Source organism: Leopardus geoffroyi, chromosome C3 (genome assembly GCF_018350155.1).
Source record: "Leopardus geoffroyi isolate Oge1 chromosome C3, O.geoffroyi_Oge1_pat1.0, whole genome shotgun sequence".
NCBI lineage: Eukaryota > Metazoa > Chordata > Mammalia > Carnivora > Felidae > Leopardus > Leopardus geoffroyi.
In genome coordinates this window covers 102,198,560-102,212,145 of record NC_059338.1, presented here as the reverse complement: position 1 = coordinate 102,212,145, position 13,586 = coordinate 102,198,560, and the positions used below count along the sequence as shown (strand labels likewise).

Genomic DNA, 13,586 nt, shown 5'->3' with positions numbered 1-13,586 from the left:
CAAAAGTTGCTCAGTATATCATATATGGTAGAGGATGATGCATAGGGGAGATAAATCTACCCAGGAAGAGGAGGTGGATGCTTGGCCTTGCTTTATTATTTCGTTCTAGAGATATTTGGTCATATCCAAAAGCCTTAGAAGTAGAAACTATGGCTTAATGGGCTTAGCAAAGCTACGTCAAAGGGGTCACATTTTATTTGGTATCCACCACCCTAACTACCCCAATATGGGATGTTTGAAATGTTTTTCTCAGATACTTCAGGGTTCTTCTCTAGAGATCACAACCAGAAGACCGGATTCTAGTTCTGACTCCCACATCAATTTTCTGGGTGACTTTGTCAAGTCACTTTCCTATGTCTTTGGGTTAGGTTGTATCCTTCAAGCTTGAAGACATGCTTCCGTGTTGGTCTAGTACTGTTTCAGGATATGGCAACTAAACCCATGCTTTCCCCTTCTACCCCTCTATGTCCTCTTCCTGTATCTACTCTCAAGTGCCCTATTCTCAGATGAAGATGTTCGAGTCTTATTTTTCAAGAGATAGCAGGCATGGTGTCTTTGAGGATATCTGTAGTCAAGTAACAAGAATTGATATAAGACAGTGGCAACAAGTGCATGTTTACATTTTTAAAACTTACAGTAGCATGTTTCTAAAAATCAGTCAACTAGAAAAGCCCGTAAAATTTACTGCGTCTCTATTTTCCAATGTCCTCTCCTCCCGTCCTTCAACATGTCCACCACCTTCTATTGCTTCTCTGACTTATTAACTGGATAAGAAGAAACAGTATTTTGCCTTCAGAAAATAAAGTTTATTGTATAAACCAAATATGCCTTAAAGATGAGAAAATGAGGGAGAAACAATGACCAGTTTGGCCACATGAATAAAGAGACAAACCTAGAAAATAGAAGTCTAAATGGTGAGTTTGGATTGCAGAAAGATGAACTGTGAATGATTTTTAAATAGCCCTACCACTAATGAATATTTAATTATTGGATTTCAACAATTTGATTCATAATCAATGCCAATGGCATGTCTATTATGTTAGAACAGATATCTGAATTATAAATTTTTTTTTTCAACGTTTATTTATTTTTGGGACAGAGAGAGACAGAGCATGAATGGGGGAGGGGCAGAGAGAGAGGGAGACACAGAATCGGAAACAGGCTCCAGGCTCCGAGCCATCAGCCCAGAGCCTGACGCGGGGCTCGAACTCACGGACCGCGAGATCGTGACCTGGCTGAAGTCGGACGCTTAACCGACTGCGCCACCCAGGCGCCCCAGATATCTGAATTATAAACAACGTGTTCATATAACCCTTCTACTAATTTGGACCCACAGCTATTATTTTCAAGGCCGAAATATTAGCAACTATGTGATCATTTGTATTGAAAGATTATTTCACAAAACAAGTATATTTCAGTATTCCTTAATACATGTGTTAGTAATAACAACAACTAAAACTACCACTAATTGGTAATGCCATATGCCAGGTACAAGTGAAGATTGTTAGGTAGGTGTTATACTCTTTATTTTTATAGATGAGGGATAGAGCCTGAGAGAAGTTAAGGAGCCATGAGTAAGAGATAGCAGACTCTGCAAATGAAATTAACCTTGTGACACTTCAGAATCGGCTTCTGTGTTATTCAGAAGGATACCTGCAGAGGTGAGCCAGAGGAGTTTCTATGGGTAATACAGTGGGGTAATATTTTTACTTCAATTCTCAGATAATCTCATTTAAGGAAACCATGCCAACTAACGCATCCGCCAGCCAATGTGCCCTTTCATTGAAAGCTATCTTTCGATGTCTCAATTTATGGTTCACAGAACTGAAAAAAAAAAAAAAACCAAAACAAAACCTAGGAGCCCTCATGTGGCCAAGTTGAGTACTACATTTAAATTTTGCAGTGAAAGCAGTACTGTATTTAAGTGAAATACTATATTTAATTGCAAGTGATGATTCTGGGGATTAAAGAATTTTAAAATTAAAAAAATAGAAAATTTTGAAGTTATTTAAATGTCTTTTAGTGGGTGGGTGGTACAGTGGGTTTCTCTAGAAATTAGTTTTGACCTCACAGCTGTTATCCTTCATGAACTGATGTATAGGATCTATTTTCTGTTGTGAGAACTCTAAGAAAGATATTCTAGTCTTCTTGTATAGACAATAGTTTCAGGTCCTCAATTATTGCTAACAATAGAAACATATTAAACTTAATATAGCAGCAAAAAAAATGACACAGCATAAACTCATTTTTTATAAGAGAATTAACCCTTCTTATAAGAAGTATAATAACAATTCATTGTTTTGTAATAAGTAGGGGAAAAGCTATTCTCTATTGATGTAAAATATATGAATCTTCACATACATGAAAAGGAAAGTAATCACAATATCAGGACCATGTAAGGAAAGAGCTTTTTCTGCCCTGCTTCTGTCACTAACTGTATAATCTTGCAGTTATTTGCCATCTCTGGACCTTAATTTTTTCAAATCTGTAGAATGAAAGATTTAGATCAGATCAGTGTCTAAGTATCTTTTGTCTCGTACTCTCTTTTTATTATCATAACTGGCTATATGAAGTACTATGTAAGTTTTTCTTGCTGTGAAACGAATTGCCACAAACACAGCTCTTTAAAACAGTGCCCATTTAGCAGCCCACAGTTATGTAGGTCAGAAATCTACATAGCATGGCTTGGTTCTCTTCCCAGTACATTACAAGGCTAAAATCAAGGTGCTAGGTGGACTGAGTTCTCATCTGGAGGCTCAACTAAGGAAAGAAATGCTCCCACATTCATTCTCCTCATCTCAGAGTGTCATTCCTTGCAGTTGTAGGACTGAAGTCCCCATTTCTTTCCTGGCTGTCAGGTGAGGGCCACACTCAACTTTGGAGGCCACTCTCTTTCTTTGCCATGTGGTCTCCTCCATCCTCAAGCCAGTAACTGTGCTTCAGATCCTTTTCATCTGAATCTTTGACTACGTCTCCTGGGGCTAGCCAAGAAAGCTCTCTGATTTTAAAGAGCTCAGGTAATTAGATCAGGCCCACCCAGATGATCTCCCTGTCTGAAAATCAGCAGAACCTAATTATGAGGGTCATGTCCATCATATTCACAGTCCCAGGGATTATGCACGCATATAGATCAGAGGGTTGAAAAAAAAAAAAAATCAGAAGGATGAAGAATTTGTGGACCCTCTTAGTATTCTGCCTAACATATTTTATACCCCTTACCCAGTATATAGCACTATATACTCAACTACCAGCACAGCTCAAGCAAAACTTCCTTAAAACATTTCTGTCATGGGGTGCCTGGGTGGCTCAGTCCGTTAAGCATCCGACTTCGGCTCAGGTCATGATCTCGGTCTGTGAGTTCGAGCCCCGCGTCGGGCTCTGTGCTGACAGCTGAGAGGCTGGAGCCTGCTTCGGATTCTGTGTCTCCGTCTCTCTCTGCCCCTCCTCTGCTCATGCTCTGTCTCTCTCTGTCTCAAAAATAAATAAAAACATTATAAAAACAAATTCTGTCACTATCTGTTCTGATTTTTTATCCTAATGCTCTGTCAACTCACTGAAGCAATTACATAATTAATCAATTGTGATCTACGGTTCGAAAAATCACTGGACTGGATATTTGAAGTCCTTCAAATACTTAAAGTTATGTTATTATTTTTAAATGATAGGATTAATTAGAACTAGAATGATCCAGCATTAAATTGGTGGGTTAATAGATGAAAATAGAATAAAATTTGTCACTACTCCATTGTTTCTGCTAGATAAAACTCCTGGAATTTGGCATTCTTTGACATTGGCACTCTATGACATTCTTTTCATCGTCCCAGGTAGACAGAAGACAAAACCAAATAGTAGACTCAGATATTTGTAATGTGCTTTTTATTTGATACCTTTAATTCAGAGAACCATATGTAAGGACTTGTGAAAGAATTGTAGATTAGGCATAGAGGTAGTGAAGAAGACACTACATGCAGGATCCAAAAATGTCCCATTGTTCCCAAGGTGAATCTGTATAATTCTATGTAGTATTTGTTCCTTGCTTTAGAATCTAGAGCTAGAATTTGTACCTCTTTTTCCACCTTCTGTGATTGTTAGTAAAAGGTGCTGAGGTCTTCCCATTCTGACAACTTCCTTGACATTTATAAAATAAAACAACTCTTGACTGGCTGTCCCCACAATCAGTCATTCATGAAACACCAAATGCTGATGAGCCCCTGATCAGTCCCTCCTCTGTGAAAACCTTACAGGCAGTGCTGATGAGAATAGAAAGAAAAGTAAAACAGAGAGCCCTGCTTTCAAGACAGTCATCAAATGGGTGGGAGAGGAGAGTGCTTGGTAAAAATGGGTATACCAGTGAGTAGAATTCAAGACAGATGCCCTAATGACATTATGTGTGTGGTGGGGGGACGAGTGGGGAGCAGCAGAGGCTAGGGGAGGCTCACTCAAAGTGCTGTGGAATCCAGAAGATGGAGAAATTGCACCAGATTGTAAGGACTCTCATGGACTCTTTATTAGCTCCATAGATACAGTCGCCTTTTATCACCTCTTGTCCTCCTTGTGTTTAAGCTCCCTTAGCATCTGGCACGCACTTGTCCCCTGTATCAATTCCTATGGGGAGGGAATGATGCCACTAATTTCAGTAGTCTGAGTACTGAGCACAGTGTGAGGTGCAAAGTGCTAAATAAACTTTGGGGGCGGTAAAGAGGAGGGAAAACGTGGTCCTAGTGGAGGTTGTGAGGAGTAACTTTGCCCTTGCTAGTGGAGGAGGAGGGAAGGAAATTGGCTAAGAGTTCAGTTTAAGGAAGAGCTTCAGAGGCTTCAGGAACATCTGCTTGGAAGAATGGTGAATCAGATAATACAGCCTTTCCACTTTATCTACCTATCTATCTATCTATCTACCTATCTACCTACCTATCTACCTTAGAGTTATCAGAGCCCTCTTTTATTACTTACGCTAATGCTCTTTGCAACTGCACAGAGAAGGCAGACCAGGGTGGAACTTAGCCTTCTCAGGTTTCTGGCTCAACAGAGCTTCCAGGCAGATCCAATAAGGAGGCTCCTTGGCACTCAGGTGTCCTGATGCATAATACCTCTGGAGCTTTCCCTCCCTTGAGACCTCTCACTATCAGGTCCTTACCTTGTCATGTGAACTGACAGCCTGCTCACCTTCTTTAATCTCCTGTTTACTCTCATGACTCAGTCTCTGCCTTTTATTCTGTCTGTATTAATGTCACCGGAACACCTCCTCTTTGCAAGATGCCCCCTATGATGAGTTAGTCAATGTTTTTTACACAGTACTTTTCACTTACATTCAGATGAGTGAGTTCTGGATTTATGTGAGGGATGTGTATAATTCAGACTCTTCCACGTATGAAAATATGTTCATTTATGAATCTGTTCATTTATTAAGTCAATAAATATTTAGTGAATGCTCACTACATGCCAGGTCTTATCCGAAATTCTGTTAATACAACAGTAAACAAGACCAAGTCCGTGAACTTAGGTGCTTATATTCTAGTGGGGAAGATAGGCTATACACAGTCAGGTATCTAGCACATTGCCAAGGAATGAGGAGTATTTAAAGTTTTTTTTAATGTTTTATTTATTTTTGAGAGAGAGAGAGAGACAGAGCACGAGTGGGGGAGGAGCAGAGAGAGAGGGAGACACAGAATCTGAAACAGGCTCCAGGCTCTGAGCTGTCAGCACAGAGCCCAACGCTGGGCTCGAACCCACAAACTGTGAGAACATGACCTGAACCGAAGCCAGATGCCCAACCAACTGAGCCACCCAGGCGCCCCAGGAATGAGAGTATTTAAAGGAAAACAAACAAACAAACAAAACAAGGGAGAAAGGTGATAGAAAAGTTACTCTATAAAATGTTTAAATCTTATATAATTTTTATTTGATGAATTTTGTCAGATGACTTATACGGTCCTAAGAAATCAATTAGGATGGTGTCAATTACAGGACATTAGATGTGTTCATAATAGATTTTTCAAAGCACTTTTGCTTTCCTTGCACAGAATTAGGTTTTGAAAAGACTAATGGAATTGACATTTGCAGCATGAAGAAGAACATGATTGAGGGGAAATGTAATGCTCCTCAAGCTGCCTGGCACTGTTTAAATAAGTGGTGTCCAGATGTTTTTTCATTTCTATCAAGAAAAGAATAAAACATGTGGATTAAGCTGTAGTATAGAATATTGAATTACATAAAGAATGTAACACATTTTCTTATATGTTACCGGAAAGTTTGCTTTTTGTTTATTTCTTTACGTATAGCTGTAACCTCTTTAGAATGGTTCAGAAGTCAGTTTGCCTAGAGGGAAAAGACCAACGCTCAAAGATCCTAAATGATTGTTATCAATGTCAGGAAGGCTGAGGTGTAGTCATTCCCTGTGTTTATTAAGAGCGCCTTCTTTTGCTCAAATGAGCAACAATCAATGGTGATAAACTTGGCCTCTGGAATTGATGTCTAAGTTGGAATCCCATTCCCCGTGCTATCTGTATGACCATAAACAAGGTACTTGGAATCTCAGAGCCCAGCATCTTCACTTACAAGAGGAAATAAAACTGGCGTTTACTGAAAGGGCTGTGGTGAGGAATAAGTGAAATGATCTATGTAAAGTGCTCATCCTAGCGCCTAGAATTGGGAAGTTCTCAATCAGTGTTAACTTGTTACTGTTGCTGTGCATCAAGGATACAGCCCGCACAAGTAATCCCTGGGCAAGGATGTGAAGCTTAACCTGGAATTTATGTGACGCAAGCCTACCGTCTTTTGATCCTTGTAGATCTGGTCACCTTAGATGTCCTGCTTAAAAAAAAAACCTGCAGTGGTTCCTTCCTCCCCCCCCCCCCCCCCCAGAACATAGGATTGTTGCTCTACAGACCTTTCCTGTTCTGCTCCTATGTGCTCTCCAGCTTTATCTCAGACCCCAGCCCTATACCCTAGCTGAGCCAAATTCCTTATGATTTACCAAAGGTGTTCTTATGTATGCTATACCCAGGGCTTTATGTTAGCTCCTCTTTCTCCCTAGAATAGTGTTGGGATTCAACTGAAACTTCCCTCATAACTGGCCACACTTTCCCCAAATCTGATCAACATGAATAGATTTCAAAGCATTTTAACATACACATTATCAGTGTTTTAGGTCTCTAACAAATACTCATTGAATTCAGTGTTTGCTTGTAACATTCTTAAAGGGTACGTGGAATATATATATATATATATATATATATATATATATATATATATTCTGACCACCGTGCAGCATTCTGTGCAGTTAAGTCTCTGAAAGTTGAATGATTTATTCATGATCACATTTTGTATAGCGCGAAACCAAGGAAAGAATCTACATAGATGGATGACTAATAGTAAAGACCTTGGCCTCTGTACATTTTCAGATCACATTCTTTTCTCAGAAGCGAAACAAAAATGAAATAACATCATTGACCGAGATCTCAGTGAGTGGTTTCCCAATGCAAGTCCATACCATTGATGGTGAAACAGACCATTAAGAAAGAGTATTAGTTTTTTCATGAAATTAAATTTATTCAACTAAACTGACTGTTCTTTCCTTCTTTTCTCTTACTCCTCTTTTCCTTCCTCCTTTCTTCCTTTTTCCCCTTCTTTCCTTTTTTTTTTCCTTTTCCTTTTCTTTCTTTCCTGCCTCCTTCCCTGTATTAAAATGAACTGCCTTTTTGTGAAATGATGGCATAGTATATGTATTGGTTTGATAGACTTTTTAAATAAGATTTGTTCTTTTTAAATCTCATTGCTTATCAAAAATAAGTTGGGAAATGTCCATCAGAATACTCCTTTGAAATTTTACTGGTCTGTGAAATTGTAAACTCTGAAACTCTGAAAAGACAAGTGTTCGTGTCTTTTGCCCTGCCTTCAAGATAGAATGCCTTCAATATTGCAAACTTAATGAAGCACAGTTAAATATAAATTTGTATCTTACTAACCCTGGGCTGCTTACATATTAGAAAGAGAGCCTGCAGAATTAGGGGTTCCCTGGGAATTCTTTTGAGTAGTTGGCAAAATTAAAACAGTAATAACTAGTGTGGAAACTCTAAAAAGAGAAAAGCTAGATGCATATTTTAACTGCTTTTTAATTGCAGTACACTAAGCATTTTAAAATATCATCATATAACTTGTATGCCTCTCATTTTGAAGCCAGACTTTTTAATTGTAAGAATAAAAAAGAGCAACCCTAAAGTGAAAACACTGTAACAGGAGAGAAAAAAATGGGAAAGAGTAATCTTCCTAGAGGCAACACATTCTGCAGCATGAAAGTAGGTCACCCCTAAACCAGAACCTTCTCTCCAAGCTAGAAGAATCTTCATGCAAAAGCAGAAAGTCTCTGTGATTTAATCAGCAGAACCATCTTGACATACGGGTCACTGTCTATAGGCACAGAAACTAAGATGGATAACTGTTCTCAGGGTTCAAATTAAATCATGTTCTTGAGAAAAATGACTTTGTTTTGAAGTCTGTTCTGACAGTTTGATGACTTGTATTTTCTGAGTCACAAGAGTCTTTAGGGAAAATTATTCCATTGCTGAGGTTTCTTGTGATACATGAAACTGAAATTTCCCAAATTGACCTGGGCTTTTCACAAATTTTGAGGACCACCACATGTGTAGAAGTGTTGTCTCTTTTATTTTTTATAAATATTGCATATGAATGTGCAATTTCATTAAGATAGTGAATTTAAGGATATTGAGAATCCAAGTTCAATTTTTTGTTCTTTTGTGGGATAAATAGACCTAAGGACTCAATATATGCATCTGTGTCTGTGTATATGTGTTGAAGAGGTATTTAATTGGGTTTTTATTTTATGTCATTTTTATAATCCATTCCATTTAAAACCCACTTTCAAACATGAAGGCTAGGAGAACCCACCAGCAGAAACTTCTTTTCAACTCTAGAATAAATATGAAAGCTTTATGTCTTCCTAGAGAAATTAGATATTTTTTTTACTACATATTTATACAATTTTAAACCTTACTAAGAAGCAGTATGTACTCAGAAGGAAGAAAAATGTTTGTTTGTATCCCTTTAGATTGGTAGTACCCATAATGTGGCACATAAGCTTGCCAACTCTAATTTTCCTGGGTTAGCACCATATTTTGTACATTTGCCTAATTCTTTTTTTTTTTTTTTTTTTGCTCTAATTCTGTGATTGTTCTGTGTCAGAAGTAATCAAGTCAGGACCAAGAAACACAGCTTAATCACGGTTGTGATAAATGGATTACAAAATGTCAATAAAGCTGAGGTTTCCCTGAGCAGCTTGTATTGGTATTGTTAACCTTAAACAACTTTATAACTTTTTGTTATTTATAACAACTTAAATAACTTTCAGTTATTTTAAACAACTTTATAACTTTTTTTTTTATTTATAACAACTTAAATAACTTTCAGTTATTTTAAAAATATGTTGATTCGGGAATAGCAGAGAACTGCAATTCAGGACAAGCAAGTTAAGGCAAAAACGTAGAAGACCAGAGATAAAGGAGAGGGATGCTCTTTTACAGAGGAAATCCGGAGGGTTGGGAGCACTGTGATAAAAAGTCCACTGGTGTAAACTGGGAGTTAGAAGTATAGTGGTCTTTTATTGGTTGAGTTGTGACAGCCTCTCACTGGCTGGGCTGGTGGCAGGAAGAAAGGAGTGGGTAGAGTAGTGCGGTTTGGCAAGGTGTGTCGCTTCCTGTTGGGTCTGTAATTAAAGACTAGTGATAAGGCGTGAGCGCTCCCCCTGCTGGCCTTCTGATTCCATTTTAAATGAGGTTTCCTTTAATTAATTTTCACAGAAAGGTGTTTGAGTTGCAGCTAATAGTCTTATAACTTACTAATAACAAATTATACCTGTCAATTTACTTAATGATTTCTAAACAGCCTAATTAAAACTAGTTAGAATTGTGGAATAATTAAAATGGACATTGTGTCATGGTTGAGAAATATTCATGATCCTGTTTGAAATTTGCTAAATCCCTATTAAAATAAGCCCTTTAGCACTGTCGGCAATCAAAACTTGCCCTTTCCACTTACCAACCCTTGTAGGAATGTTCCGTCTCACTGAACGTGACTAGGGGAAGAAAATAACAGATGATTAAGAAAGACCACTTTATTGAAAACATTTAATGGTAGAATTAATGTCAATTTGAACAGTAAAATATGTGTCCTAATTTCCCCAGTATTTCCATTTTTTTTGAACAGTATGAATTTAAAGAGCTTCCAAGGATTTTTCACACATTCAGAAAGAAAGCTGTTGGTATCTCCTGATTATTTTTAAGTTGGCTTTTCTTCCCAATTCATACTAAAGACATTTCTTCACACATTAAAAAAAAAAAAAAAAAAATCAGGATTTATGTTCCTCAGTGAAATGGTGACCATGTTCACAACTCTGACCAAAAAAATATTACTTAGAAGAATAAAAATAGTTAAAAGCCAGGCACAATTGAGGGGAAGGCTTCCATTGCTATTTCTGCCAGGTATTTTGAAACTACTTTGACTACAGTTAATTACTTTGGACAACTCAATTATAAATGTTTCAGTGACCATTTGTAATAGATTTACAGCAAAGCACATACACTTCTCCATGCAAGCCAGGCCTTTACTGAGCATTTTTGAAACTTCACTAATGCAAACTTTGAGATCATTTGGAGAAACTATGAGATTAAAAGCCTTTGTGTTAATACAATCTATGAATAAAAAGATACATGGATTTGAACTGGAAACATGAGTTCAGGGTACAGAAAATACTGTGTTGAAGACATGAGCTTAAGAAACAGCTTTTTACTGGGTAAAAATACCTCCTAAGAGGAATCAAATGAGGTGGTTTTAAAATAATATTATCTCTTAATTAACCTATTTCATGTTACTATGTATGTTAAAGTTGAATAACTTCAAAATATTATATGAATAAGTTTTTAGTAATTTAGATGGATGCTTCCTGGGGGAGAAAGCCTATGTTGTCCCCGTAATCATGGCCAGTGAACCTCAGCATCCCATTTCCTCTATTCTATTTGGTCATTTATTTGGTAAACGTCTTTCATAAATTTGAGCCTTAAGTCTTCTGGTACATTTTGTCTTGTGGAAAGAACTGATATATGTTTAATTTAAAAGAACTGTGTTATAAATATTAAAAACATTACACATTCAGTATATGGAAAATAGCCCATCATCAGAGAAATCGGTGAGACTTTAAATAGTGCCTGCCCATCTACTGCATTACAATATTTTGTTTGCTAGCATTTATACTCAAGGATCCTTGGACTTTATGTGTTGCTTAAATTTTAATAAGCTGATAGAAAGGACATTGATTTCATCTCGTAGTTCTTGAAGCCATAGGAGACAAAAAGTATTGCCAATAGTTTATTGGAGCTAAAACATCATAGGTGCTCATGGAGAGTTGAATGTTAGGACTGTTTATTGAGTGTTTTATAGACCAATTCAAAATAATTCCCTTTCCAATTAGGTAGTTTAAGTGTCTTTGAAGTCTTTTTCAAGTACTATTTCAAGTGAGTCAAGATGTAGCAAAAGCAGTAGAATAATATTTACTCTGAGAAACAGGATATCTAGAATGCTGTTTGGAGCTATAGAGCTTCACTTCCTGCTTTAAATAACTTTGTCAAATTACAGATCTTTTGTGACATGCGAAACATTCTTGTAAATACACATAGGGTGAATGGGATGGGAAGGGTATAGCCAAAAACATGCATTTAAATAAAAAAGAGAGAAATATAAATAATAATTCCCTCTTGTCATGCTCTCATTTATTTTTCACCTCCACTCCTGTATAAGCCTATCTGAACTTCAATATGCAGTTTTAAGAATGCTTGTTCATTCATTTACTTAATAAGTGATTGAGCACCACTGACAAGTGCCAATAGTTGGAAATGAGGCTTCAGAAAGATGAGAGGCTGAATAAATGGGGGTCTTGTGTGCTGTACTATGGAATTTGGACTTAATCTTAAGCATTGGGAATTGTTGAAGGGTTTTGACTAGGGAAATGCCTTGATAAAGTCTCTTTATAGAGAGATGTTTCAAGCATCATATGGAGAATAGGTTGGGGATATATATGCCTAGAGGCAGAAAAGCCTTTCAAACAAATGGTGTAAGGGCTGAATACGTAATAAGGTGTACTGTTTAGGAGCTTTGGCTCTGGGATTACATAGGGTTTAGATCCTAGCTTGGCCGTTCTGGGTAGCTCTGTGACTTTGGACAAATCACTTCTCTGAACTTCTGGTTTTCATTTCGGAAGTGAAAATATTACCATGTACCACTTAGGTTTGTAATAAGGTTTGCATGAGATAATGTGTACAGATTGCTTAATAGATACTGGCTCAGAGTAGGCACACAGTGAATATTAGATACAAAGCAAAGTATCGAAATAATAATAAGTGACGAGAGCCTAAAGTAAGGCAGAGGCAATGGGACAATAAAGAATTACAGAGAGATGATCTAGAAATATAAAGGAATTGATGACCAACTAGAAATGAAGAAGGAAGATTTTCCCGTTCATAGTATAGTTTCAGGTTAAAAAAATTTTTTTTTAAGGTTTATTTATTTTTGAGACAGAGAGAGACAGAGCGTGAGTGGGGAGAGGCAGAGAGAGAGGGAGACACAGAATCCAAAGCAGGCCCCAGACTCTAAGCTGTCAGCACAGAGCCCGATGTGGGGCTCGAACCCACAAACTGTGAGATCATGACCTGAGCCAATGCTTAAATGACTGAGCCACCCAGGTGCCCCTGTAGTTTCAGGTTGTAAATACCTGAAACAACAGCTAACATTTTTCAATTAAGAAGATATATCTTCTTTTGTAAACAGAATGAATATCCATATGGGCCAGAAAAGGGGGTAAAAACACATAACGATATATGAACATTGAAGCCCTGGGCCTTTTGAGCTCTGGTTCAGAAACAGTCAGGGACAGCCAAGAAGTGCTCAATTTCAGTAGGGGGACTAGACTATAGGACCCTATGAACTGTGACAGGCAAGTAGAACTCAAGAGAACATGACCAGTAAATGCAATGCAGGATCCTGGGTGGGATCCTGGAACAGAAAAAGGACAGTAGGTAAAAGGTAAGGAAATCTAGATGAGGTCTGGACTTTGGCTAGCAGAAATATATCAATATTGATTCATTAATTATAACAAACGTGATATCTGATATATGATGTTAATCATTGGGAAAATTGGATGGTGGGGTATATGAGAATTCTAGACTATCTTAGCACAGTTTGGTAAATATAAAAACTATTCTCAAATAGAAACGTTTGTTTAAATGGCAGGGGAATAGAACCCTCTTCACTTCTTTGAACTTGACCTAAGCAGGGGTTCCCAACTATGAAAGGAGGCTGGAAAAAGCTGTGATGCTGCCCACCCCAGGTGGTGGCACTAGCAAGATTCAGAAGCCAGAGGAAAAAGAGGAAGGCTTGCAGCCTGGGCCTAGGAGAAGCCACCCCTTTATTTGTTATTTTGATCTATTTTTTTGTACCCACTGACAGCATGGGCTAGGAGCCACCCATGTAAGACTTTTGTCTGGGGGCGCCTGGGTGGCTCAGTCGGTTAAGTGACTCTTGAT

At 37.8% G+C, this 13,586-nt stretch overlaps 1 protein-coding gene across 7 annotated transcripts in view; it reads left to right on the top strand.

Annotated features, from left to right (window-relative positions):
* OXR1 (oxidation resistance 1) overlaps window positions 1–13,586 on the top strand; it is a 456,115-nt gene that overhangs the window by 235,185 nt on the left and 207,344 nt on the right. The window lies entirely within an intron of this gene.